This window comes from Mustela nivalis, assembly GCF_964662115.1.
Source record: "Mustela nivalis genome assembly, chromosome: 1".
NCBI lineage: Eukaryota > Metazoa > Chordata > Mammalia > Carnivora > Mustelidae > Mustela > Mustela nivalis.
Genome location: NC_139020.1, coordinates 123,818,516 through 123,842,655, shown reverse-complemented (window position 1 = coordinate 123,842,655; position 24,140 = coordinate 123,818,516). Strand labels below are relative to the sequence as shown.

The window sequence follows — 24,140 nt, the reverse complement described above, 5'->3', positions numbered from 1 at the left end:
TGGGGGAGTGGGTTGCTGATATGGGTATAGATGAAACAAAACTGGACATGAGAACAACTATGAAGCTGGATGATGAGTACGTGAGGAATCCCTAAACTCTTCTATCTTCATCTGCATGTTTTAAGTTTTCTGTAATTGAAAACTGTTTCAAAAAAAAAGTTTTTTTAAAAGTTGTTTTTAACAAAGTGATAAGTTTTGACCACTTTTTTTTTTAAGATATTATTTATTTATTTGAGAGAGAGCATAAGAGGGGAGAGGTCAGAAGGAGAAGCAGACTCTCTGTGGAGCTGGAAGCCCAATGCGGGATTCGATCTAATCGTGACCTGAGCCAAAGGAAGTTGCCTAACTAACTGAGCCACCCAGGTGCCCTTGACCACTGTTTTATGGAGTTCTTTATTGAAATTTTTCTTCCTGTATTGAAATTTTTCTTTCTGTATTGAAATTTTTCAAGTAATCACATTCACCTAATAGAAAATCTAGGTTTTCAAATATTCAGCATTATATTTTTCCATTTGATATAAACAGAATTTTAGGGGGTTGTCTTCTAGCTGGAGCAGTAAAATCCTGTGATGCTATGATTCTTGTTGATGATAACAGTTACTGTCATGTGTGATACTGAACTCTAATCAAAGAGACATCCTAAATATTCTAATAAAAAGAAGAGGAAAGCTGAAATCCTCATACATTAATAAGCAGGAATGTAAAGTGATAGAACCATTTTATAAAAACTTTAGTAATTTCTTGGGACGCCTAGGTGGCTCAGTCGGTTAAGCCGCTGCCTTCGGCTCAGGTCATGATCCCGGGGTCCTGGGATCAAGTCCCGCATAGGGCTCCTTGCTTGGCAGGAAGCCTGTTCTCGCTCTGCCTCTGCCTGCCACCCACTCTGCCTGCTTGTGCCCGCATGCTCTATCTCTGACAAATAAATAAATAAAATCTTTTAAGAAAAAAAAACAACTTTGGTAATTTCTTAAACACCAAATATAAATTTACTGTATGATCCAGCAATTCGTTCTACTCCTAGATACCAAGGGAAGAGTAATGAAATATGTCTACCCCAGGACTTGTATACAAATGGTCATAGCACCATTACTTCCAACAGCCAGAAATGGAAGCTCAAATATCCGTCAGTTGGTGAATAAACAAATGGACTTCAGCAATAAAAAGTCCTGAAACATGATATAACATGGATCATCCTTAAAAACACTGTCAATTAAAGAAGCCAAACACAAGACTACATATTGTATAATTCCATCTAAATAAACTGTCCCAAGAAGGTAAATTTATAGATACAAAAAATAGTTTAGGGCGCCTGGGTGATTCAGTGGGTAAAAGCCTCTGCCTTCAGCTCAGGTCATGATCCCAGGGTCCTGGGATCGAACCCCACATCAGGCTCTCTGCTCAGCAGGGAGCCTGCTTCCTCCTCTCTCTCTGCCTGCCTCTCTGCCTACTTGTGATCTCTCTCTGTCAAATAAATAAATAAAATATTTAAAAAAAATAGTTTAGTAGGAAAGTGACTGCAAATGGTGTCATTTCTCTTGGGTGATGGAAATATTATAAAAGTTAACTGTGGTGATGACTGTATAGTTTTGCAAATTAACTAAAAATCTCTAAATTATGTATTTAAAAATGAGAGTATTGCATGTTATGTAAACCACATAAGTGTGATGGAGGGCAGAAAGAGTCACTGAGAGGAGGAGGATTACAGTGCCTCTACGATGACAGATGAATAGATTGAAGGATCTTAAAGAAGTAACTTGACCAAAGTCTCAGCGAAATAGATGGCAGAGCCAATACTGAAATCCAGGCTTGATTACAAAATCCATATTCTTCCTACATCCAGAAGTAAGGGTGTATTAGAAGCAACATATATTACTCAACTTTGCAAGAATACATTCAATCTGCAAGTACTGAATGTGACGTAAAGCAGGATATGGACACACAGAAAACATTTCCTTAAACTGAGATAAAGTTATGGTGAGAACTAAATTAGGAAGACTTAAACATAAATCATCTGCCGAAGGTATAAAGGAAATACACAAAATCTGGCATGATAGGAAGCAGGATCCAAATCTTGTCCATGACTTTATGAAAGCTGAAACTAAATTCACTGAATAGTGAGGAGTGTTCAAACAAATTAAATTTGGCAGTTCTCTCTCCAACACTGTCCCTGGATAGAGTGTACTGACCTAGATCTGCTATAGTGCAGACAGATTTGTCAGGCTATCAGAGCTCAGTAACACTGACAACTAAAATGACACAACTTGATCTGGGTTCATCCAGGTTTACTGGTCAATCTTCAGATTATAATCTGTGTCTGATAAAGGCCTTCCTACAAAAGAAGGCACTAATAGGTGAGCTCAGGTGGACTATTTAACTGGAAAGTTACATTTCTCAATGCATATCAGTAATATGATACCCTGGTTTATTCTTTGGACTTGAAATCACCTGAAATCTACATCACTCCTAGATATAAATAATACGTATCTGTGTCAAGAACCAGAATTTGGTACATAGTTCGTCAGTACCTGCCACACTTAGAACTGACTCATCCGGCAGTAAGCCTTCCCAAGAGACACTCTTACTGCCCTGTTCCATTCCTCTTAAAACTGAAACTTGTATTTTGTTTTACAAACTGCTGCTTAGAAATCTGCAAATGTACAAACTATCCCCCTCAAATGACAACTGTTTATACTCATATTTCACAGTTTACAGAACCTACCTCATTTACTAGCCAACATCCTCTGAAATGACCAGGACATACATATTTATTACATATTGGGAATAAATACAGTGAGGAGTTGAGATAATAGTAATTTACAAAAGGACATGCTGCTTATAAACACATTGACCTGGATTAAAATCCAGGTCTTTAGTCTCTGGATCCAGTAATTCTTCTACTTCATTCACTTCAAGTTTCTAAAAGGCCAACACAATTAAACCAAGAAGGCCTATGTTTCTGTCAGGAAAACCAATGATTATTTTCTGGTTTTATGAGCAGTCAGAGAAATCCTCTGAGAACTAGGAAAAAGACAATCTTACAGGGATCAGAACAGACCATAACAGAGAAAAATGTCCAATTTGAAAAAAGGAATAAAATAAAAGATTTATAAGTAATACTTAAGGAAGTACTAATGGAAATAAGTAATTTAATTTAGAACCAAATGAAAAATTTTAATTTCATAAGTAAATGAAAACAAAGAAGTGCCTTCTTTCAAAATCTTGCTACAAAATCTATTTAAAGCTCTTTTTGTATTCTTTAGCAAAAAGAATGACAATGCTTATAGAGAGGTAGGGTGAAGCTAATGATTGGTTCCACTGTGAAAGTGATATTGAGAAGTATACTACAATTCAGCATTCCATGCTAGATATCACTATCCAAAAGACGTGTGGGTTTATGGTGACCAAGAAACTCGAATAAGAATGTTCACAACAGCTTTATCACAATAGCCAAAAAAGGAAAATAGCCCAAATGTCCATGCACAAAAGAACAAATTAATTCATTTTGGTATATTCATACAGACTACTATATAGGAATAAAATGAGAACTGCTAATACGTGCAACAATTTGGATGAATCTCACAAAAATCATGTTAAAGCAAAATAAGCTAGACAAAGTACAAACTTAACTGGTGGCTACAAAAGTTGGAATAGGAGTGAGGGATTGGGGGGGGGGGGGAGATAACTGAGAAGAGACAGAAAACTTCCTGGAGTGCTGGAAATGTTTTATATCTTCATCTAGGAAATTACATAGTTAAAAACTCATCAAGCTTATAAGCAGTGTACTTTATGTATTAACACATTCTACTGCAATTTTTAAAAGTTAGCATAAGATGTTTATTTGGGACCTCTTATAAAACAAAGAACTTCCTTTAATCTGAAATTTCAAATACAAGACTACTCTGAGAATGTAACTGTAATTGAAAAGGTGATTTTATACTAAATTTAGCCCTCAGTAGAGTCAACCAAAATTACCCCCAAAGATACATATTTCAAATTTTGTTCTAAAATCTATACCTTGGTTGGCTGTATGCCTCCATAGGATGGGCATAGCAAACGTCAGGATTATCTCTATCTAGCCTCATTTCAATCATTTCAACATCTTCCAGAACTAAAATAATAATTCAACTTTCTCAATGAACAGGTAACGGTCATCTACTAAGAAACAGAAATGAAGTGAAGGTACTATAACAGTAAAAATTTTTTAATAAATGCTATGAGAAATGAGAAAGAACTAGGAATAAAAAAGGATTACTGGGTATGCTGAAGGTCCAAAGATTGGAGAGCATGAATATTTAGTGGCTCCAATCTGCAAAGTTGTGATTTTCTCCAGATGTCCTTAGTAATGCAGAAGCAGGTACACCGAAATAAGAAAGACGAACTAATCTTTGGCTATTAGATAAATGCAATAAAGAGACAAAAGTGCAAAGCAGCTCAACATATTTCAAAAGCTAAATAAGGTTCAAGGCTAGATAAGAAAATTAAGGCAGAAGGGGAACAAAAGCTATCAAAGGACTAAAAGACTCCAGGAGACTGAAAAGAAACTATTACTGTTCATGTTTAAAAATAAATTCAAGGGGCACCTGTGTGGCTCAGTTGGTTAAGCACCCGACTCTTTGATTTCCGCTCAGTTCATGATCTCAGGGTCATGAGATAGAGCCCCTTTCCACACCTTGTACTCCAGGATCAGCAGTAGGCCTGCTTGAGATACTGTCCCTCTGCCCATCCCCCACCCCCCTCTCCGGCACATGCACTCTCTCTAAAATAAATAAATCAATCTTTAAAAATTTTTCAAGAAGCTCAACATATACAAAAATTCATTAAGAGGTCTTTCACAGCCAAGTACTATTTCTTATTATTATTTTAGAAAATGAAATGCTTCTAACAATTCAAATTTCCTTTTTTGAGAGAACTAGAAAGGTTTCCAAACGGAAAAAAGTTCAAATGTTTAAAGTATTATAATTGCAAATCTATAGTTCCTCAACATTTCTATGTAAATCCAATGATATTCTGAATCAACAAAGAAAGCTTCCAATTTTTTTTTTAAAGATTTTTGTTATGTATTCATTTTGAGAGAGACAGCAAGAGCATGAGCAGGGGAGAGGGACAGACGGAGAGGGACAGAGGGAGAGGCAGGTTTCCCACTGAGTAGGGAACCTGACAGTGGGCTCAATCTCAGGAAAGCATGTGCTTTCGTCTGAGTGGGTTAAGCCTCTGCCTTCGGCTCAGGTCATGATCTCAGGGTCCTGGGATAGAGCCCCGCATCCGGCTATCTGCTCAGCAGGGAGTCTGCTTCTTCCCTCTCTCTCTGCCTGCCTCTCTGCTTACTTGTGATCTCTGTCAAATAAATAAATAAAATCTTTAAAAAAAAAAAAAAGGGTTTAAAGTAGGGGTGCCTGAGTGTCTCAGTCAGCTAAGCATCTGACTTCAGCTCAGGTCACCATCTCAGAGTCCTGGGATCAAGCTCCCCACCAAACACCAGGCAGGCTCCCCCCTCAGCAACCGATCTGCTTGTCCCTCTCCCGCTGCCCCTCCCCTCATTCATACGCTCTTTAATAAATAAAATCTTTAAAAAATATATTTTTAAATAAAAGGTTTAAAGTATAACAATCAAGCATAGTCTTCAGTAGAAATCTAAGTTGCTCAATTTGGTTGAATCTAAGTACTATTTATCAATGTCTATTACTTTGCCCAGCACTGTGCTCTCCTGCTATGAACCACACAAAAGTATGTCCTTTCCCTGAAGACACAGAACAGTAAAGAAAGCCATACCTGAACTATCATAATTTCTCACAGTACAAGCAGTACTTAATTAAGTGCCAAACATGTAAAACAGTCATAGTAGGGTATTTGTAACTTAACAAATGAATTATTTTTCTCTGAAAAGGCAATCTCAAACAACCAAACAAACAAACAAACATACAAACATTCCCCATGCCCATTTGGGGAAATTAATAAGAAAAAAAAAATTCACTATCAGACATGAGAAGAGTACCTGATGTTTCTGTGATCTTTGGCTATGGCTTGGACTAAAATGCCACAACTGTGTTCCAGCTGAAGGGTAGTAGTGGTAAAAAGATTTGAGTTTTATACATCAAAGAAATTTATACTCACACATGCATGCATACACCATTTTACATATAGGAACTTTGCTTTGGTTAATAAAACTTCAGTATTTTTGTTTTCGTGATGATTACCATCCTTTTAACATAATACAGCAAAACTATTAGCAAACTGGTTTTTCAAAGCTATGTAATTAAACTAGAACTTAAAAGTGTAGTGTGAATAAGTGGCAGTTAGGTTCTCTGGCCAAAATTAAGATACGTTTGCCTCCTACAACTTTTCTCTGTACTAATTGTTCTGTTAGTACTGGCATACCTCCTCAAAACACACATGTACACAGTTTCATTGCTTTAATTTTACCACTTAGCTTACACAATATTGCCTAAGAACAATTTCTTACTTGCTGCCCTCTTTACCCATTCAACAAATTCCAACAGTGAATAGTTCACTGCAAATACAAATTTTCAACTCCCAGTGATTTCCTTATAAATTAAGCTTTCATTATACAAAAACCATTCATACTATTAACACTATAAAACTATTAACAATAGCAATTCATCCATTTCTACCCATATCATATGTAAAATGGATTGGTATAGGAAGTTTCACACCATATTGTATATTTCACCCATTCTACGTGTACATTTTTCCCCTTATTTTAACATTTTTCAGGTAAAGATACATCTCATCATCAACAGCATTTTATAATTGTGCTAGACAGATAGTAATTAAACACAGTTGTCATTGCTCAACCATGAACTCATAGATGTCCATCATGACATCAACTAAGTTATGTGCACTGTTAGTTTCATGCATATTGACTTTAAATACCTTTAAAATGTCTTTAAAAATATTCTATAATTTGGCATTGAAATGAACAGTCAGTATGTACAAAAGTACAATAATAGATGATCAAATCAAACATTCATTATTGCCAGCAATAACCCCAAGCCCATGTTTTCTTATAATACAACAATGAAGTGAATTATGGGATATGAGAACAGCCGCAAGAGGAACCTAATTTTGCTGCAAAATATATACAAAAGGACAAGCTATCACATGCCAAACAGTGCAAATGAAGGCAAAAGCAAAAGAAACTGTCAAATCTCTGAGAACAAATAAAAAATTTCAACAAATGAATGGTTGCTGTGACCAATTATAGGCTGTACAGGCATTATGGAGTATGTTTCTTTTTTATTGTATGTAAAATAGTGTTGTGTCTTCTATTAATGGTAACTCAGATTCTATGAAATAAGATTTTAAAAATCACAACTCTTCATTCTTGGTCTTCCCTCCAATTTTCTGCATCTTAGGATAGCATCACCATTCACTCAATTATTGAAGTCAGAAACTTGGAAATCATTCTTGACGACTCCCTTTCCCTCATCACCTACTCTACCCCCAAACACATAGGGAATCAGAACACATGTCGTTATTATCCCTATTACAACATTAGTCCAAGGCATTATCACCTGTCACCTGGACACCAATACAACCTAACCCTCTCCTCTCTATTCTAGCCCCACTGCAATCTAATATTCACACAGCAGCTGGAGCATAACTTCTCAACCTATTAATATTTTGGGGTAATAATTCCTTATTGTAGGGGGCCATCCTGTGCACTGGGGAATGTTTAACAGCATCCCTGGCCTTTACCCACTAATGCCAGCAGCATACACCATCACCCCCCCATTGTAACAACCAGAACTGTCTGCAGATGTTGCCAAATAACTTCTGGGAAACAAAATACATGTTGAGAACCCCTGAACTACAGTGGTTCTCTAGTGGTTCCTCGGCTGAAAACTCTCCGATAGTTTCTCACCTATAACAGAATCTGCACTCATTAAAGCCCTTACTAACCCAAATACACCCTACATAATCCAGACTCTGGTCTACCTCTTAAGCCTCATGTGATGCCACTAACACCCCGCATTATGCTCCCTCTAGTCACTATGGCCTTCTCTCACTTCCTAAAATACCACAGCCCTTTCTGCTATAGAAATTTTGCTTTTGCTCTTCCTTGTGCCTGGACCACTCTTGCCCAGTTCTGTGCAGGTTTCAGCTTAAATTTCACGTCCTAGAAAATGCCTTTCCTGACTATATGTATGTATGTATCCCATTATTACCATCACAGTAACTAATACATTCCCTTTATAGCATTTATTAATATATGCATCAATATAGCATAATCAGTATATGATTATGTTTACCTGATTACTGTCTCTCACATGAGCACAAACACCTTATCTTATTTCTAATATCTAGCCAAAATGAAATGAACAAATTTATAACTGGAGAACCTTAAGAACAAAGTGAGTTGACATCAATGGTAATTTCAGCACCACTTCCATCTCGTTCTCCAACTGTATTTACCATCGTTTCCCCTTGAAGTGGAGGGGAGGAGAATGGAAGGGAAAGAAAGAACCTAACAAAGCCCTCATTTGTAAAGTATCTTTACCAACATATTCTCTGATTATGATAGATCAGATCTGATAAATTAAATGTCATATGTAATAAACCTTAAAGCACTAGAAAGGTGTGATAAACAGCCTATATTCAATAAATGATGGCTATGTATGTAGAGCACCAATCCCGATGCCTATAGCAGATAAATGAAAAATGCCACTTCATTTTGTTGTTAAGTATGCTCCATGCCCAATGTGGGGCTTGAACTCACAACCCTGAGATCAAGAGTTCCATGCTCTACTGACTGAACCTGTCAGGCACCACAAAAAAAGCCACGTCTCTTGCCCCCTTTTAATTTCACTTTACCACCAGTTTGCTCTGAATATGGTTTGCTCTGTCCCTAAAAGATACCTTCCCCATTCTGGACCTCCACAGACATAACATACTGGCTGTAACACAGCTTAAGTTATTCATATACACTGACAAGAGAAAGCCAAATATCCACTGAACAAAACCAAAAGTCATCACAAAATGATCTCCAAAATACACTGCAATTAGTGTCAGTAAATAGAGTAACCATAGTAATATTCATTTTTGAACCTAGCTTTACATTAACCTGGGAGGGGATCTAAATTGCTGTTTAACAGTATCAGTGTTCTTTAACTAAAAATAACCTACTACTACATCTAACATAAGTCTACTTTTAGGAAATAAAATGGTAAATTCACTTCATGATTAGACTCAATAAGGAAGGGCAAAGTACTATAAAATATTACACAATATTTAGAACAAAATTATTTATCTTAAATTCCTCCTAACATCTGACAGTATTCTGTATTTGTGTCTGTGGGTTTGAGGAAAGTGATAAAGGAGTATATTACAAGGAACATAAAGGAAGCCAAACTGCCAAGATCTGAATCCTACTTCCGCTAATTACTAGCTATGTGACCTTTGAAAAAAATCAATGAACTGTGCTTTGGTTTCCTCATCTATAAGCTGAGACTTAACAGAAGTACCCACTTCACAGGGTTACCTTTAAGAATTACATAACATATTAAGGGCGCCTGGATGGCTCAGTGGGTTAAGCCTCTGCCTTCAGCTCAGGTCATGATCTCCCGGTCCTGGGATCGAGCCCTGCATCGGGCTCTCTGCTCAGCAGGGAGCCTGCTTCCCCCTCTCTCTCTGCCTACCTCTCTGCCTACTTGTGATCTCTCTATGTCAAAGAAATAAATAAAATATTTTTTAAAAAATTACATAACATATTAATATGCTTAGAACAGTGTTTGATATATAAGAAAACCTAGTAGCTATTACTTAGTATTATTACATTGCTGTTAACTATTATATTATTTTGCTCCTTTGCATCACTTTCATTAATAACTAACATACCAGATAGCACACATACAAAACATATACATCACTGCAAAAAGCTCTACTGAACAACACTATCAGACCACAGGATAGTTAGAATGCCTGGTGAGGGTGCCTTGGTGGCTCAGTCCCTTAAGCATCTCCATTTGGCTCAGGTCATGACCCCAGGGTCTTACGATTGAGTCATGCATCAGGCTCCCTGCTTGGCAGGCAGTCTGCTTCTCCCTCTGCTCCTCTCCCCACCCCCGACTTGTGCACATGCATGCACATGCGCGTGCACTCTCTCTCTCTCTCTCTCTCTCTCTCAATCTCTCAAAAAATAAGTAAAATCTTAAAAAAAAAAAAAAAGTGCCTGGTAAGATAACGTGCATCATTTTCTTCTCAAATTTTTTAATCAGTTCTTAGAAAAAAAGCATTCTAGGCCCAAAGCATTTTTTAATCTATTAACTCTGCTGTGTAATGAAGAACTTGAGGTTCAGTCCTATTTAATAAGTCAAAAAAGAGTGGGAAAGAAGAGTGTATCTCTGGGGATCTGGGATCTTTTTTTTTTTTTTAATTTTATTTATTTATTTGACAGACAGCAGAAACGGGGAGAGGCAGGCAAAGGAAGACAGAGAATCAGGCTCCCCACTGAGAAGAGAGCTTGATGTGGGGCTCGATCCCAGGATCCTGAGACCATGACCCAAGCCGAAGACAGAGGTTCAACCCACTGAGCCACCCAGGAGCCTCTGAGGATCTCTTTCTGAGAGACAACCAAACAAATGGATTTTCTCATTCCCTCTCCACCCTACACATCATGCTACCCACTAAACTCTCTCTCAGCAAATGGTACCACTCTTAGAGAAGGAATTAACTATTAATCATTTTGTATTAGTTAATTATTAACAAATTAAAAAAGCAAATTTGTGACATAGTAATATAAGCTTCTCTAACACAGTAAATAAAAGATCTACAGCTGCATCTAACAATTAGCCTGATTTTAAAGTACAGATTATAAATGGTTTTGGGAACATCTCAGACATCTGTAATTTCATATGAAAATATTTCTTATTTCCACTGATAACAAAATCACAGGTATTGTTAGCACAATTGTGATTTGGTGCTCACATACAAAATCAAGCAAAATGCCAAATCTCACTTACACGTTAGTGAAGATAAAGATGTGATATTTTCCAATCTAAGTTCATGAACCCTGGTTTTAAAAAAGATCGGCTTTGGGCGCACCAAGATGGCACAGTTGGTTGGGCCTCCAACTCTTGGTTTCAGCTCAGACCGTGATCTCAGGGTTAGGGTCATAGGATCAAGCCCTGCAGCTAGCTCCATACTCAGCACAGAGTCTGCTTGGGATTCTCTCTCTCCCTCTGCCCCTCGTTCTCTCTCTCTCTCAAATTAATAAATCTTTAAAAAATAAAAAAAAATTAAATTAAAAAACTAAAAAAGATTTGCTTTAGATTAGACTTTAGAGTCACAAAACACTGGACTCGAACCTACCACTTTCCAGCTAAGTAACACTGGGAAAAGGTACTTAACCTCTCTACTTCATCTGTGAAATGGGAACATACCAAAGTAAGATTGCTGTGCTATTTAATTACTTTAAACTACTTAACAGAGTATTTGACACATCCTCAATAAATGTATAAACTATTATAATCAGTAACCAAATCTGACAATTACATGTACATAACCTTGCTATGCATCAGAATCTGAGAGATTTCGTGTGAGCTGATCTGGGATAGATCCAAGCCACTGTTAAATTTTTAAAGCTCCCAGGTGATTCTAATATGCAGCCAGTGGCCTTACAGACAAAGTTCAAACTCTGCAGTTTGGCACACCCGGAACTCTCATCACTACTTATAGCTCTGTATTTTAATCACTGCTCCACAGGTAACCAATGCTCTGAACACACACTAAACTAATGCTTCATCAACAAGTGGGCTATAGTAGTACCTCTCAAGTGCCAGCCTATATCAGAGACACCAGAAGGACCTGTTAAAAATTGCTGGTCTCTGCAAAATTTCTAATTCAGCTGGACTGGGGAGAGGTCCAAGAACATGCATTTCTTTTTTTAAGATTTTTTTTTTTTAATTTATTTGACAGAGAGAGCAAGATCACAAGTAGGCAGAGAGGCAGGCAGAGAGAGGGAAGCAGGCTCCCTGCTGAGCAGAGAGCCCGATGTGGGGCTCGATCCCAGAACCCTGAGACCATGACCCGAGCTGAAAGCAGAGGCTTAACTCTCTGAGCCACCCAGGTGCCCCAGAACATGCATTTCTTAACAAGCTCCCAGATAATAGTGACACTGCTGGTGCATGGACCACACTTGGAGAACCCACTGGTCCACACTAGATCACAACCTGGTTCCTTTATAGTCACCTAAAATGGCATTCCTATCTCCAACATACCATTCTTGACTAACTAACTTTCACTTTCTTCCAAAATTCACCTTCAGGAAGTATTTAATCACTTCAACAAACCACCTCAAGGCACTTATTATCTACTATAAAACTTCACTAGAAAAAAAAAAACTACAGAATGTTCTTAGTGGTCTCAGTGGTACACTAACATTAGTATACACAGACTCTTTCATAAGAACTAGAGAAAAAGGCCTCCTCTAGACAGGTGAATTTTTTAAAAAGTAAAAAGCAAAAGGGGAGTCTGTCAAGCAGAATAAAATCTGGATTTCAGCTGCCACATACCCTTTTCGCCAGGTACCTTTATGTAGAGCACCAATTCCACAGTCATAATAGCCCTGGCACAGCATTACTACTAAAACACAAAGGAAGAACACTCAAACCAATCCTGAGTATCAGGAAAGGAGGAAGAGGAAAGAATGAGGAATCAGGTTATCAGGAAAGGACTTGTGGAGAAAGTATCACCTAAATTCTGAATCATAAATTGCTTTCTCTGTACACAGAGCAACAATGTCTTCATATATACAGGTATGGCTTACGGTAGATTTCAATAAATTATGAATGACTCTCCATAAATAAAATTATACAAAAACACTTGATAATCTACCTCTTTCTCAACAAATAAAGAAGCACACACACACCAATAGCTGGCACCAAAAACTATAAATACTACCTAAATATTAACATTTTGGTCTGTATACTTACCAGCTAGGAGAAAGCACAAATTTTTCTAATAACCAATGGGAGATCAAAGGCAAAAGAAGCCTGCTGAAAATGCACCTGGGTTTTTCAAAATTAAAGACTTTCAAATTGTGGGTTAAAGCCTCTGCCTTCAGCTCAGGTCAGGATCTCAGGGTCCTGGGATTGAGCTCTGCATCCGACTCTCTGCTCAGTAGGAAGCCTGCTTCCTCCTCTCTCTGCCTGCCTCTCTGCCTGCCTCTCTGCCTACTTGTGATCTCAGTCTCTGTCAAATAAATAAATAAAATATTTTTTAAAAATAAAATAAAGTTTTAATCTACTACTAGTTCTATGTGCCGATAAGAACCAATTAATTAAGGGACGCCTGGGTGGCTCAGTTGGTTAAGCAGCTGCCTTCAGCTCAGGTCATGATCCCAGCGTCCTGGGATCGAGTCCCACATCGGGCTCCTTGCTCCGCAGGGAGCCTGCTTCTCCCTCTGACTCTGCCTGCCTCTCTGTCTGCCTGTGCTTGATCTCCCTCTCTCTCTCTGTCAAATAAATAAATAAAATCTTAAAAAAAAAAAAAAAAGAACCAATTAATTAAAATGCTTTCCTTCAGGAAAGTAACCTCCTTATTTACCTATAATTTTATTCACCTTTTAAATTTAAGATTACTGTCCTTATAATTTATGTGCAATGCAATACAGTCTATTAGTTTAAAGCTAACTCTTTAACTTCTACAACAACCCATGACAGAAGAATATTTTTATTCCCATTTTAGAGATGAGAAAACTGAAGGTAAGAAAGGTTATTAAAGAACTCACCCAAGTGGGGCGCCTGGATGGCTCAGTTGTGAAGTGTCATGATCCTAGGATCCTGGGATCAAGGAGCCTTGAATTGGGCTCCCTGCTTGGCAATAAACCTGCTTCTCCCTTTCCCACTCCCCCTGCTTGTGTTCCCTCTCTCTCACTGTTTCTGTCAAATAAATAAAATCTTAAAAAAAAAAAAAGAAAGAAAGAAAGAACTCACCCAAGTTTACATACCTAGGAAGGGGCTGCATTAGAATTTAACATACGCAGTGTGACTCAGGTGCCAGGAACTCTCTTGAACAATGGCTTTCTCAGTCATTTATCATGTGACATGCTTCCTTCATGTGTAAACATATGAACTCTTTCACTATCCTTAGCAATGTAAGATACACAGTAAAACATTTTCTTCCCAAAATGTAATTTAAGTTTGAACAATAAAGTAGAACACAACTTATGCAATTTTAGCTTTTATATCTTGCATGTCATAAAAATTTCTGCATATTTGCTACTTTATACCATCACTACCAGAGAACAGAAGAAGCCTACCTCTCAGTGCTGTAAATGAGATAAGAAAAATACTAACCTCATACAATAAGGGTCAACAGAGCTTTAGAATAAAAGGAATCAAGTACCTCAAAAGAGACAATAAGGTCATGTTCATGCTTGACTATGTATAAAGCACACTTTGTCTGCCTAAAATTGAGAAGATAGGCAATGGTGTCTCAAACATCTACCTGGGCCTTTACACGATTCAACAACTATGAAGAGAAATTTTGTCAGAGAGCCTAAAAACAGTAAAGGTAATATGTAATTATTAATGTTACTTTGATCAGAAAATAAAGGGACTCTGTGGAAGAACTCTTCTGACTCTTATCACTTCCAAAACATAATGTATTTATTATTTGGGGTGAATTGACAGGAAGAGAGCCATCTCCCCTTAATTTTGCAAGTTAAGCTTCCAAAGTATCTTGAACCTAACCCCCTCCTAGCATTTTACGTGTTATTCCTATTAGTTTGTTTTGTTGCTTTATTTTTTTTTTTAAAGATTTTATTTATTTATTTGAAAGACGGAGATCACAAGTAGGCAGAGAGGCAGGCAGAGAGAGAGAGAGAGGGAAGCAGGCTTCCTGCGGAGCAGGGAGCCCGATGCGGGGCTCGATCCCAGGACCCTGAGATCATGACCCGAGCCAAAGGCAGCAGCCCAAACCACTGAGCCACCCAGGCGCCCCTGTTTTGTTGCTTTATTTTTTTTTTTTTAATATTTTATTTATTTATTTGACAGAAAGAAATCACAAGTAGATGGAGAGGCAGGCAGAGAGAGAGAGAGGGAAGCAGGCTCTCTGCTGAGGAGAGAGCCCGATGCGGGACTCGATCCCAGGACTCTGAGATCATGACCTGAGCCGAAGGCAGCGGCTTAACCCCCTGAGCCACCCAGGCGCCCCTGTTGCTTTATTATTGTAAAATGTTTATTGGTACACAGTAAATACTCAGTATTTTCTTTTACACTTATTAACACCAGAACAAAGACATGGGGAGATGGGCTAGGATACAAGTATGTAATCCAACTTGCTGTAAGCATAAAACTCAAAGAGAAGCACAGTACAGATAAAGAGCTGAAAAGCCAAACTGCAGCCATGTGAGAAATATGAGGAAAACTTAATCCCAAACAACACAGGGAAAATTAAGAAAATTCATCAGGCAGTTCTGAGAGACAGTTCTCCATGGGTCTCTCACTTTTCTGCATGGCTTGAAAACAGAGGCACTGAATGCCTGTGTCCCAAACTTTTCAAGATTACCCTATACAGTAAACAGTCTTGAAAAGAGAAACAGCATCTCCAGAGAAAAGGAGAACCATGCTTACTATCCATTATAAGGATTCAAGTTTTCCTAGGCTTAAGATTCGTCTCCTATAACCCAACCCAACGCATGCAGATGTTCTATCTTTACAATACCATAATGTGGGCTCAGAGATCAGATGCAAATGCTGATTCTGTCATTTGTTAGCTGCATGGTCTTGAGACAATTAGTCTACAACACTAAAGGATAATAAGCAGTATGACCACTACCACTTAGCACTACTGCTATTGCTGTAGTGCATTGCTCTCTTTGATCAAGGAGCCTCATCCCAGTATCCATTACACTGTGGCAGGTTAACCTGTTAGCCTTCAAGTACAATAATCTCAGGCCTCTAAAGAATCATGACAGGCATTAGCACATAATCAATGTTTACTATAAATGAAAGAGAGATTCTACTTCCCCATTATCAGAAAAAAGCAAAACATGGGATGTCTAGGTGGCTCGGTTGGTTAAGCGTCTGCCTTCTGCTCAGGTCATGTTCCAGGGTTCTGGGATCATGTCCTGCATCTGCACTGGGCTCCTTGCTCAGTGGGCAGCCTGCTTCTCCCTCTGTCTGCCTTTTCCCCTGCCTCTGCTTTCTCTCTAATAAATAAATAAAATCTTTAAAAAAAAAAAAAAAAAGGAGAGGACTGCCTGGGAGCCTATCATTAAGGTCTGCCTTTGGCTCAGGTCATAATCCCAAGAGTCCTGGGACTGGGCCCACATCTGGCTCCCTACTCAGGGGGAAGCCTGCTTCTCTGTCTCTCTCCCTCCCTACTTGTGTTCCCTCTCTCGCTGTGTCTCTGTCAAATGAAAAATAAAACCTTTAAAAAAATTAAAAAAGAAAGAAAGAAGGAAAAGAGAAAAACAACTGTATGCTGCCTTAAAGAGGTACAAGTGAAACACAAAGAGTTTTTAAGTAAATCAGTGAGTAAAGATAAATAATGGGAATAGTAAGCTCAAGAAAATTGAAGTAGTTGTACATAAAGTAGACCCCAAAACAAAGTATCACCAAAGAGAAAGATAAATATTTCAAATGATAAAAAGATCAATTCATCAGAAAGACATCTTATATATTGTATGTACTTAATAACACAGCTTCAAAACACAAGCCAAAAACTGACAGAATTAAAGGCAGAAAAGACAATTGCATGAAACAGAAATTGTTTATTTTAACCTCTCAGCAACTGATAAAACGATAACCCCTCCCCCCCCAAAAAACAGCAAATACAGAAATGATTTGAAAAGGCCAGCAAAACACCTTAACCTAATTGATGTTTAAAAATACTACACCCAACAACTGCATAATACATTCTTTTCAACTATAAAAGGTTCATTTACCAAGAAAAACCATAAAACAAGATTCAATAAATTTAAAGGGATTAAAATCATACAAAATTTATTATCTGACCTCAAAAAGAGATTAAGTTAGAAATCAGTAAGATACCTAAAATCATCCCAAATATTTGAAAATTACATACACTTTTAAGTAACCCACATGTCAAAGAAGAAATTACAAAGCAAATTGGAAATTATTTCAAATTGAGTAACAAAAAATACAATATATCAAAATTTGTGGAATACAGCAATGTTTACAGGAAAAGTGATACTTTTGAATGCTTAAATTAAAAAACAAAAACAAGAAATGTCTAAAATATGTAACTTAAGATTTCACTTTAAGAAGCTAAAAAAAGCAAAAATGTGGAAGACAGAAAATTATAAGGAAAAGAACAAATGAGATAGAGAAGATAAATGGAGGAAACTAGCAACGTTATTACTTGAAAAGATAACAATACTAGTAAACCAAGAATTATACCGGTCAAGAAAAAAGTGTACTAACAACACAAGAAATTAAAGATGAGCTATCACTACAGAGCCTACAGACATTGGAAGGATTACAATGGAATCTTATAAGCAATTATATCAATAAATGAAAGGAGATAAACAAACATCTTTAAAAATACAACTTACCAAAACTGACAAGATGAAACAAAACCTATTTAAATAGCCATACGTCTAATAACAAAACTGAATTGGACTACTACCAAAAACCTTCCCATAAAGAAAAATTCCAAGTCTAGACAGTATCCCTGAATTCTAACAAACATTCAATTAAGAATATCAATGCTAAACAAATTCTTTCAGTAAATAAAGGAACACCTCCCAACCTATTTTTTGAGACCATCATAATCATTACACTGAAACCTGACAAAGACATTACAACCAAAGAAAACTACAGAACAATATCCCTCATGAATATCCCAAATCCCTAACATTAAATATAAAAAAAGATAATACTCTGTGACAACATGAAATTAACCTAGGAATAAAGGTTATTTTGACTCTCGAAAACCACCATTTCTTTATTCATTCTACCACCATTTTGGCTAGTAGGACACCTGGGTAGCTCAGTTGGTTAACGATCTGCCTTTGGCTCAGGTCATGATTCCAGGGTTCTGAGCTAGAGTCCCACTATTTTTCCCTCTGCCTGCCATCCCACCCCCACTCTCCCCCCACCCCGCTTGTGTGCCATATGCACACGCGCTCTCTCCCTGACAAATAAACTAAATCTTCAGAAATAAACAAAAAGTAAATTCTGGCTACTGCGAGCAAAGTTACTGTGAACATTTTTATTCACATGTTATCTTCAACTTACTAGATAAATCAAATTTTTCTGCAAAATGGCTATCAATCTATACTCCTGCCAAAAATGGGAGTATAATTTCTCCACATTCTCACCAACACTTGATATTATCAGAATGCTTAATGTTTACCAATTTGACCGAAGTGAAATTATTTCTTCTTATGGTTTTCCTCTGTACTATTCTGATTACCAAAGTTCAATGCTTTTCCAACTCTGACTCATGGTATCACTTAGGTGAGTTACAACCAACATTCTTAATTTAAAAAACAAAATGAGAAAATATCAGAGGGCACTGCATAAAGGTTAAATGTTATTTCATGAAACTTCTATTTCCATTATGTATATGCTTATACTGGGTCACAGTATAAATTATTTTTGTTAACTGTATGCTTCTAGCAAGTTAAAAGTCATTTTTATAGCTGTTTCATTACAGCAAAACTCTATAGAGACATCTGGGCAACTTATTAGGGCACCATTCAGGACCATGACACAAAGGAATGTATTTTATGAAAGTAAGACCTGAGATGTCCTTCCAGCATAAACTGGCAAAAACAGAATCAGAAGAGGGAAAAGAAAAAAAACTTGAGGGAAGCAATAAAGGGTGAATTATATGGAGAAAAGTTTCTACAAAACCAACTGATCTATGACCTACTTAAAGCTCACTTCAAAATAATCACATTTCTCAATAAAACAAGGTTTCTCTCAGCACTAAGACAGAAAGCTGGGATCCTATCCTTTCTTAACTATTGAAATGACAGAAAACTGACCCCTCCTTCTCTAGAGACATAATTCCCATCTCAAGATTCATCTCATTCTAGGCCTCATACAAGAGTATTCTTTTAGGTCTCTGCTTTCTACCCTTCCCTAAGGAGTGTCACAGTAACTAGAGACATCTTAATTCCAAAGACTTATATGTTTATTCAGTTAACAAAGATTTACCAAGCCCCTACCTAGTATATCCATCCCCTCTCTATTAAGAAATTAAGTTGTATCTCCCTCACAATTTTAACTCCTTGTTATATTCTTAAAGATTATCTATTTATTTGACAGAGAGAGAAAGACACAGTGAGAGAGGGAACACAAGCAGGGAGAATGGGAGAGGGAGAAGCAGGCTTCCTGCGGAGCAGGGAGCCCGATGCGAGGCTGATCCCAGATCCCTGGGATCATGACCTGAGCCAAAGGTAGACGCTTAACGACTGAGCCTCCCAGGAGCCTCATCCTTGTTATATTTATTAAAGCTTGATATCCTTAACTAAAACTAATCGCCTCCTCTTGAAAATATTTTTCTTAGACTCAAACCATCCCACATACCATGACCCAATTTCTGCTATCTTCTCTGGTTAACTAATAATATCCCTACTTTAACCCTTTCAAATAACTATTCTTTTTCATAAGAATTTCTTCCTCACAAACTGTGGACTAATCATACCACAACAATTGCAATGAGTGTGAATCTACCTGTCACTCAATAGGAGTGTTACCTTGAGCTTTAAAATCTCTTACCTTATGAGACTCAATCTCATCTCTAAAATGGCTAAAACAATAGGTATCAAGGAATAATGATAATTACATAATCTATTGCCTTTCTTATTACCTAACATATACTATAATTTTAGTTTTTAATTTCCTCTAAATGCAATAAAATGTTTTCATAGAGGCACTTAAAGTGAGATACCAGGAAATATGGGAAGGAATGGTTTAAAGATATATAAGTAAACTCATCACATCAGTTATTGCTCTCCTTCTGTGCTCTGCTCCTACGTATATCCAGATTCTAAAAAGGCCAAAATAAATATACTTCTTTCCCAATGGCAGACAAAATTTTAAGAACCCTCAATGACCCACACCCTATAAATTCCACTCCCTTTGACTGTGGGGAGACCTGTAAATATAATGGGATACCATCACTCCAGTGGTTGTTATAAGGCAAATAGATTTTGCATATGTATTTAAGGTTCCTAATCAGTGGAATGGCCCAAAAGGAAATTATCCTGGGTGGGTCTGACCGGACCAGATGAGCTTTAAAAAAGGGTCTTAAAGGAGAGTTTGGAGGTCAGAGGGAGGAAGTCAGGGAGACTGGCTTCTGCTTGTTTGAATAAAAGTAACCATAATCATATGGGAACTGCTTATGTGGACTAGTGGTAAACTAACCAAAAGCTAACAAAAAGAGGGACTTACAGCCTCAAGGAAATTAACTGTGCCAACAAGTACTGAGCTTGCAAAAACACTCTAAACCTCAGATAAAAACTGCAGCCACAGCTGACATCTTGATGAGATGATCTGGTGAGATGTTTTACATCTCCAGCTAAGTCCAGTTACCAAGTACCCAGATTGCTCACCTATAGAAACTGTGAGACAGTAACTGGGTGTTGTTTAAGCTGCTAAATTAGTTGTACTATGCTATACATCAAAAGAAAATGAATATACTTCCTCACTACAGGACCAAACAGCAAAGGAAAAAAGGGGAAGATGAAACAGGACTTTAGCTGCCTCCATTTTGACTTCTATTTTGACCTCCATTTTGCCTCAGTCTGTACTTTACTAATTAAGCTCCTCTTTCTGGCTCCTCTCTTAAATCAGGCGAAACACCCTACCAGCAAAGCATCCCCTGATAAGAACCAAAACTACACCCACAACCAATAAGGGGTGCCCTGGGCAGTCCTTATACCCCACCAAGACCCCATGTGACTAACTCTAGGACAATGACTGACTTGACCTTCACTGTCCCCCACCCTGCATGTACCCACCCACCTTTGATTCACATTTTCCTTACGGAAATCTAGAAGTTTTAGCATTTGGGAGAAACAGTTCTCCTAGTGTTTGCCTCACTGAAATAAACTTGTTTCACCACCTTTGGTCTCTTAGCCTTTGGATTTTGTCAGCAGCAAGTGCCTGGACCTAGTCTGTTTGGGACCCCTAGAGCCAGATGCTCTTGTACCCCTGAACCCAGGCTAAAAAGAGATGCATTTTTTTCCTCATGGTGCATAAGACCTCCTCACAGCACTGATTATGAAGATATACAGATCCAGAATCAAGGGGAAAAGGTAAAAACTGCATAAAATGTTTGAAGTTTTAACTATTAAAAAAGCCTTTTTCATACAGATTTTGTTAAACTATCATATAATTTAGTACCTTCATTTTTGTGATGAGGAACATAAAGCTCAAAGAGTGACACCCCAAAAGGTGACAAACTTAGGGAATGTTTATTAAAGTAACTTCAGTCCAGGGCTCTTTCCCCTACACCACAGCCCTCCTTAAGGCTTTGAAAGAGCCATTCGAATCAACAGTAATTTTATTACTGTCTTCAACGGAAGGAATCCAAGTAACATAATTTCCCATATTTCCCATCTATTTCATTATCTCCTAGCTGTCAGAACATCAAAAACTAAAGTGGATACTGAGAAATTTCCACTCAATAGTAGCTGGTTGGGTTGTAAAAACGACCACTGGTAAACCACTTAAATAAATTTAAAATACATTCTAAAAAATATAAAGAAAAAAAAATTAGAACACCTGTAGGTTTTCCAGAACTTTATTTAGAAAGCAAAAAATTTGTGTTGTAAGTGTTCACAAAAATCAAAAGCAAACAGACAACCTTTCCGGATCTTTCAATATATCCCCCCTTCTGCAGTTTTTTAAAAATCTGATATTATCACTATAAATATGAAAATACAGTACAATATACATATATACAGTAAATAAAATGGTTTTTAGTTTCATTGTTGTGTGTACTTTCCTAGGTATATCACCATCAAAATTTGCAGTTTTCTTAAAAACACACGCAAAACTAAAAGGTAGAGTCATACTCAAATTCCACATAAATCACAAATTACTGAACTTTCTCTATACCAACTCAAATACTTTTACAATGTATTTCCTAAGAAGATGCAAAATATACTCCTTTCTAGTCAGGACCACAATTAGGAATAAACTATATTCATCATCTTAACAAGAACTTTAACAGCAAATAATTCGCTATCGTCACATACAGACAGCATTGTTTTGGGTATATAAGCTTCCGAAACCATCCCACGATTTATATGCCCCGGGCACGATTCTCTGCAATGTGAAGAGAATCGATAACATTTCAAATGTGGGTAGAAAGGGTGACGTGACAATCCTAAGACCTGAAAATTTTTTCAGTCCCTAGAGCACACATGAAGCACCCAGTTCAGACCCTCCAATCAAGGCCCAGGTCCAACTCCAGGCACTCCAGTTTCCCAGCTCTTCACCCCGCCCCCACCCCGAGAAAGGAGGGAAAACAACTTTTATTGGCCTCTTCTCCCGAGGAATTGGCAAACTAGCGGGGCAGTGCTCTGGCCTGAACACGTTTCACAGGGAGGCCTCCGTCGGGGGCGGGGAAGGCAGATAGCGGGAAAGCCCGGCTTCGACGCCCCTTCTCCCCCAGTCGCCAACCCCCTGCCCCACCCCACCAAGCAGCAGCCTCGGCCGGCCGCCACGCCGAGCGACCCCCAGGCCCCTCCGCGGAGGCGAGCTCGTTGTCATGTGACGACGCCGCCGCTAAAACACCGCAGAAACGCAGGGCGGCGGGCGGCGGACGGCATTCGCACTAGCCCGCCTCGGCCCGGCCCCACCGGGCGCGGGCGAGTCCCGAGAGTCCGGGCGGGGGGGCGGAGGGCGGAGGGCTGGCTTGGCGGCGGGCCCGAGCGCGCCACAAAGGCTTCCGCGCCCGTCGCTGTAGTGCCCGAGCAGGCGGGGGCAGAATTTTCGGGCCCGCGGGAGGGGTGGGGAGGAACGAGGGCTCCCAGGTGCCCGCCGCGCCCACAGGCGCCCCCCCGGGCTCCCGGACAACCAGCGACTGCCGCGCCCCGCACAGGCCCGCGCGGCCTCCCTCCCCCGCGCGGGGCCCGCGCCCGGCCCGCCCGCCCGCTCCTCGCCCGCGCTCCCTCGCTCTCTCGCTCTCGCCCGGCCTCCATCTTGGATCCGCGCTTCCAGCCCCCGCGCCGCTGCCGCCGCATTCCCCCTTTCCCGCCCCCCGCCGCCGTCGCCGCCGCCTGCACTCACCTCAGCTGCCCATCCGGGCGCCGCCGGCCGTCGACCTAGTTTCCCCCCAAAAGTCTCCGGTGTGTTATTCCCGATGTGGGGGGGTTGTTACGGGGTGGTCGCCGGGGGTTCGGGAGCGGGGGCCGCGCCTTCAACGGAGCTGCAATCCTAACCCGCCATCTGGTGGCATTTTCCACACGCCAATGGCGCCGCTGCAGACTTGGGTCCGGACCGCCCTCTGCTGGCCGCGACGCTTACTGCCTAGCTGACGGGACGGGCCTGCCCGGAAAAGGGAGGGAGCTGAGGCGCGAGCTGGGGGCCACGGCGGGGACGCGCGCAAACGCTTTCCTGTGGGGATTGCACGCACGCGCACCAGCGGGGCGGGAAACGTGGCCGCTGCGTGGAGACCCCGCCCCCGCGCGGAGCGGTAGCCCAGCTCAGCCAATCGCAATTAGCGGATACCTCTCGGTGAGGACGTTGTAGATGGTTCTTGGGCCGCCTGAGGCTGGCGGAAGGACGGCCACGGTGGCGCCTGCGCGCCCCGCTAGCCGAGTTGCTGCCCGCCATTTTTGGAGCTTTTCCGAGACCTGGGAGGGAGACCCGCCCCCGGCCCCTTCACGGAGGCCCCTCCCCAGCTCTCGAGACTAGTGCTTCTCTGCAGCTCCGCCTGAGTCGTGGTGTCCGCATCCAACGCTGGGTAGCCCCTTGCGGAAATGGGAAGGAGTAAAGGAGCCAAAGCCTTCTCCCGCCTCTCCGGGTTGGAAGAGGGTCTCTGATCTTTGCATTGTGTTAGCTATACTTATTGTTGACTGTTGGCAAGGCGCTTTCGCCAGTAAGGGTGAAAAGGTTTCGAGAACTGTTCAGGCCCTCCCGTGCCAATCTAGACGCTACAGTGCCAGCTCGAGGCCGATTGGCGTCGTCCCT

The 24,140-nt window shown here is 39.7% G+C and overlaps 1 protein-coding gene across 10 annotated transcripts in view; it reads right to left on the bottom strand.

Moving 5' to 3' along the window:
• STAG1 (STAG1 cohesin complex component) overlaps positions 1–23,574 on the bottom strand; it is a 425,728-nt gene extending 402,154 nt beyond the window's left edge. For 5 of the 10 annotated variants that reach the window (XM_082690742.1, XM_082690741.1, XM_082690744.1 and 2 more), the window contains exon 1: positions 23,238–23,557. The gene's annotated coding sequence lies outside the window, so the exon portion shown is untranslated. Of the gene's footprint in view, positions 1–23,237 lie in introns of all 10 variants that reach the window. The other 5 variants (XM_082690746.1, XM_082690747.1, XM_082690738.1 and 2 more) reach the window with 4 other exon arrangements.
• Positions 23,575–24,140: the final 566 nt, after the last annotated feature.